Source organism: Cupressus sempervirens, chromosome 2 (assembly GCF_028749045.1).
Source record: "Cupressus sempervirens isolate cs-2001-9-10 chromosome 2, ASM2874904v1, whole genome shotgun sequence".
Classification (NCBI taxonomy): domain Eukaryota; kingdom Viridiplantae; phylum Streptophyta; class Pinopsida; order Cupressales; family Cupressaceae; genus Cupressus; species Cupressus sempervirens.
This window is the reverse complement of record NC_143119.1, coordinates 542,198,088-542,204,214: the sequence shown is the minus strand read 5'-3', so window position 1 is coordinate 542,204,214 and position 6,127 is coordinate 542,198,088. Positions and strand designations below refer to the sequence as shown.

At 29.4% G+C, this 6,127-nt stretch overlaps 1 pseudogene; it reads right to left on the bottom strand.

Annotated features, from left to right (window-relative positions):
* Positions 1–279: 279 nt before the first annotated feature.
* LOC149573534 (putative fructokinase-6, chloroplastic) lies at positions 280–1,542 on the bottom strand (annotated as a pseudogene).
* Between the last annotated feature and the right edge of the window lie 4,585 nt (positions 1,543–6,127).

Below are 6,127 nucleotides of genomic sequence, written 5' to 3'. Positions count from 1 at the left end.
TTCATTTTATTTTCAATTGCATGTATGTTTTCTTGAAAATAAGTAATAGTTTAATTTATCAAGTTACAACATTTTTTGTTATGTTTACTGAGTATTAGCAGTAACTAGATCTTTAAGACATCTAAGGGATTTGTGGATTAATTTTTGTAAGTAACTAATTCACCCCCTATCTCAGTTACTCTACCTTTAATTCGAACACAACACTACATTAGTCTGTGGAGGAAATGATGTGGATTTGGTTTTTCCTCAATTTATATGGTAAAATATCAAGAAATAATCCTAGTGATATACCTTTATTATATCTACTTCATCCCATATACTCAAAATTTCTTCCATAGCCACCTCTAGTGAAGACCATAATGGTAGCCTTAGATTAGGATCATAGGACAATAAACTACCAGAACCTCTAGCCATTTTGATTGTTGCCAAATGTGTAGACCTACAAGGTTCTGCAATCAAATTGATTGATCTATAATGGAAAATGCTTACTTGTAATTAGAAATTTATTATTATCATTAATTGACAACATCAAGAAGTAGAAAAATTTGGATGATAGAATAAAGGTAGATATAAATCATGAATGATTCATCAATAGCTTGATGAAAAGTTAAGGCATGTTAAAAAATATTTTATGAAAATTTCTAATTCCAATCAATGATTTGTAACATTTCCTATTTGATAAGGTCCACATCAATTTCTGATGCATCTAATAGCACATCTACACTAGTATTTTAGAAAAAAATGAATTCTCATTCACCATTAGCTCTTAATGTTACAAATGCCAAAGCAATTCAAGTGCCAAGATCAAAATGAATGCATTTGTGGTCCACCTTATTTTCTTTCATAATATCAAAATATATATATACAAATTCATCTTCACCCACCTAGACATAGATTATTGATTAAAAAAAGAAATACTTGTAAGTTAACCAACTAAAAGGTTGACCAAGGACACATTAATTTAAATTAACTATTACAAATATGATACAATCTTTTGTCTCAATACATTAAAATTTAAAATGTAAAAATTGATGTGAGAAAAATTACGAGTGCATAGTACATTTTAATTAGAGATTCAATTGGCCAAACATCTCATTATAAATTGGCTTGTTATAGTTTAGACTATCATCATCTTCTACCTTTCCAAAAAATGCAGATGAGCCCTCAAGTCTTGATATGCCAACTACAACATTGGAATGAGCTCCTCTAATAACCTTTCTGAATATAGGTGCTTCTACTAATGACACCCCAAAAATGGTTGGGATAAAATTAATCAACATTTCCCCAAAGTGGACTACAAGGTCAGATGATTATCTATTACTATCTTCTGCCAAGGCTTTTACAACTATACAAATACAAAATTTACTAAATTAGTAATGTAGGATGCAATATAGAATAATAAATCATCATTATGAAATGAATTATATACCTAAAGTCAATTTTATAATATATTATAGTGCTAATCACTTGTGGTGTAGTAATTTTCCAGAGTGTAGTATATATTTGATAACTTTAGAGAAAATATTTCTATGTTGTACCCATAAATCCAAATATGCATGTATAGAATATCCACCAATAATTAATGAAGTAGGGATAAAGACTAGACATTATGCTATTGGATATGTTTTTCCATTACTCATGTCTAATAGAGCATTAAGTCCAAAATAGCCTAACAAATGTATCATAAGGCATGATAAAAGAAAATCCACAAAATAGAAAATAAACATATTGATCAAATTAGTTAGTGTCTAGTCATAGCCAATATATCCATCAAACCACATAATGAAGCTTTAATGGTTTTTCCATTAAAGATGAACCATGTAGTTCATTAAATTATGCAAATTTTCTTTATTTTTTCAATTTTTTTGATTGATGTTTGGTGTTGTTTAAATCTTTAATATCCTCATTTTACTTGACATTATTAACCTACTACAAATAATGGCTAGTAAAAAATATGGGGTGAAGCTACCATTTTCATGTTATGATTACTCTATTGTCCAATTCTGATGTCTTCAGTATGTATAGTAATATCATACAATACAATTAGATATATTTGTAGGCTAATCTAATATTTGAGGTTTTTTATCATTGTGTGCATGTTATCTCACTTGGATGTACTCATACAAATAAAGAGTGTGCAAATTTTAGTTACAATAGAAATATGAAAAGGGGGGAAGGGGAATCCATAAAACCATATTACCACATCAATGTCACTTTTTCTTCCCAAAATGCTTTGATTATTTTTTCCTTTTTCCAAGATACCCTATGATTAGTCACTATGAGATTAGGGGTTACAAAATAAGAGGTTCATTTAGATGCACATCTTAACCCATGTCCTAGTAAAAATATAAGCCAATAAAAAACCAAATTCAAATTTCAACCTTATACCCAATTCACACTACTATAAATCCTTTACAATTTTTCAAAATTTTAATATGGAAAAATTATTCCACCAAGAATACTCTACAATAGATTAATGCCATATGCATGAGGCATTTGGCATGGATTATGGTCAATGTACTTTCTAGTTGTAAACACTTGATGAACACAGCTTGTTCAGCAATAGGAAAGTTTTAAAGAATCCCTTAAGAGTCAATCATTGTTTCAATCTTTGACCTTAATTAGAGTAGAATTTTTGCTATCATGATAAAATTTTCTAGAAATTCTAAAACACATTCAATAGCAAAAATAGTGTATTAGATGTGTTAGATAGTAGACATTAAGCAATTTGACTAATAAGTATTTCTCATCTTTTGTTGGCTCATGTGTTTGTATATTTAGAAAAGCTTTGTTTTAAAATTTTTAGTTACCAATATTGTTCAATTGGTGGTTAATGACTGATTGCTAATTGCATTTTTTTCTAATATATAGGACAAAAGAAAATTGGGGACTTTCAAATGTTATACTTTTTTTTCTAGAAGATCTAAACTCAAATGTCTAAATGTAGGTTACACCTTGCAAGCCTGATTGTGCAAATCTAGAATTAAGGTATAAACTAAGAAATTTAAGTTTTGTGTAGAAGCTATGAAGCAGATATGTAATGGGTTTTCATGATAGTGATTTGAGAAATTATTTTTGAAATCATTTAATTTAAATGAAGGAATAAAGATTTAAGATGAAAATTATTTTAAGTGGAATGTTTATATCAATACAAGCTTATATGCATGTGTAGCACATAATTAAAAGCATTGAAGGTAACTAATCATGCTTATATATCAAGTGTCCAACTCATTTGAACTGAGCTAGTAATGCAACCTTTTTGATGTTTTACACTTAGTGCTTAAAATGGCACCCCAGACCATGTCTTAGAAAATGGCTTAAGGAGATAAGGTTAATGGAGTTATCCATATCCATATGTGTTATATGTAGTCCTTATGAAGATTTACAAGGTGTGCTCACAAATATTGAAAAAGTGAAAGAATGAGAAATATTTCTATATTAGCTATTACATATCCTACTCAACACCTTCTCCAAAATGATTTGAGTTCCATGGAGAAGCATTATTTTTTGAGTCTGAGTGCTTATGTTCATTCTTCAACTAGACAACAATTTTTTAATGACTAGGGCTTATGTTCATGGTGAATCCAAAGAAATTATATGGAAAAAATGGAGTTTTATTTTCATTATATAGAAATGGTTGTCTTTTGATGCCATTCAAACAAAAAGAGTGGAAAGTACAGAAAAAATAATAAAATGTAACATCTACATGTAATGAGCAAAAGAATCTAGTAAAATCCTCATTTTCCATTTCTCTTGGTCTATCCCCTCTACTCCTGGTCACCAACAAAATAATTCATCCTACACAAATTCATTTGTCCTCCTCCCCATAAAGACTTTACTAAAAATCCATATTGCACATATTTTGCAAACATTTCCATAAGATGACATCTCTTTTGGGACATTTTTCAAATGATCCATGTGTCTTACCTATGCCTCTAAAATATCTAGCAAAGTAGTTGTAACATTTAGCAAAAATCCTATATATTTTATACTCTAATGGATGTCCATTCACTATTTCAAAATTTTGACATAGGCAAGAAGGATTCTAGAAAAGGTTGTAAAATCTACTAGTATGCATATCTATTTCTTTTTCTTGAATGTTACTAAATACTTTTCATCAAAACCATTGCATTGTCAAGTATAGACCATACTCTCCAACCAACATAAAGTAGATTGACATTGCTCTAAATTTTTTTAGCCAAGATGAAACCAAATTAAAGATGAAGGTTATTATAGTCAATGTTGAAAGGTTTACAAGCTTGAGAAAATATGAATCCAATCATGTAAGCATCATATCTCATTTCATTCTTTCCACAATAATGAGCATCTATGTATCTTTGTAGTTTAGCCTAAACCAAAAATTTGATTGTAGAATACATAATTTTTTTGATAGCTTTATAAGTACTAGCAATCAATCTGTACATGTGAGTAAATGTGTAGGACAAACTGGTGCTTTTATTTTTCATCATAATTTTTAGCATTGGTTCTCTTTTGAGAATTTAATTAATATGATATTGTCAATTATATATATGAAATTCTTGTGAAGAGATCTTGCAAATTCAACCACTATTTCTAGCAAAAGCACAATAAACTTTATATGGATATGGGCACAATCTAAAATGTAGTTGTGACCTACAACAAGATTTCCTATAGAAGCAATCAAATTAATTACATGTTAACATCCTATTGCTTGTTGCACTTTAGACTCCAACATCATGTGTCTATCTTCATCAATATATTTCATTAATAGGCTCCTATCCTATTTAGAATTTGTAAAAACTATTTGTTGTTTGAGAATTGACAATTTATCAAGTATTTCTATGTATACAATGTCCTTTAAGTGTCTTCTTAATTTATTCTTCAATAATATACTTAGGTGAAAATTCAATCCATTTAGTATAAGGGAAGGATGTTTCTTATAAAATATGGTCTTTGATTCACACATCCTTGCTCATAAAATTCAACATTTCCAACAACTGTAGCACAATGACCACTATTCTAGTCTTGTATTAGATTATCATGCCACTAACCAAATTTAATCTTCACCCCCTCAGAAAAATAACATAAGAAATACCAATCAAAGGTAATTATTTTATTTGATTTATGTTGTCTTGAAATAGTTTTTCTTGTCATCATCAGCATCTAGCGAAACTAGTTTATGTCTAACTTCAACTTCTTTTTATTTTGACAAGTATGATATTCCTTGATAACTACAAACATTAAAATAAAAGTTACTCTTATCCAAGAACTCAATAGATTTTTTCTAGTAGAGAAACTAAAATGAAACAACCAAAAATTGGCTTTAGTTTACTAATCAAAGAAATAGACAAAGAAAAAATTCAAACTTTTATGATCTTATAATGCAGATATCCTATGTCCATGACATTGATGGTGTAGTGGTTGAGTGTAGGCAAGGCTTTTCCCCCAACATGAACATCAACTTCAATATTCAAGTTCTCAAAATGCACCTCAACCTTAGGAAATTTTATCCCCCACTTTGAAAACTAATTGCAAGAATCCTAGAAAAGTAAACAATATGGGAACAACAAAATAGCATTGCCCATCTTGAAAAATGAAAAAATGGGGGAAAACATAGAGACTATTCTAAAAGTTCCAAACCTACCAATTTGGCAAAGCCTTTATAGAATGTGTTCATTTTCCTAATCTACAACTTTGACACATCTATCCATCAATTGCCATCAAGACTCAAGCTCCATATTCCTTACATCTATCTCATCTAGACTATAAACTTTACAATTATTTTGACTCACATTCTTTAGAATAGAAGTTATGAGGTCATCATAGGTTCTGATCATTGTTGACAAGAATTTATAGCCTCTACATTACATCTGGCATTCACTGTTGCCAAAAATTTATAATTATTTTTCAACCCATTCTACTTGGTATGATTTGCACCATTTTTGTTTCTTCGAGTGCAAGAACAACTTTCTAGTGATTTTGAAGATGCCACTAGCTTTTGGCATTTTAACAAACACTTGTCATGAATTCTAAATGCTATAATGGGGATTAATATCTCCTATTGCTTCATTGCTTGCACAATAAATGTTAGAGTAGGAAAGGTTATAGATTTTTGTGTGACTAGCATTAAACATCTGGGTATTCTATT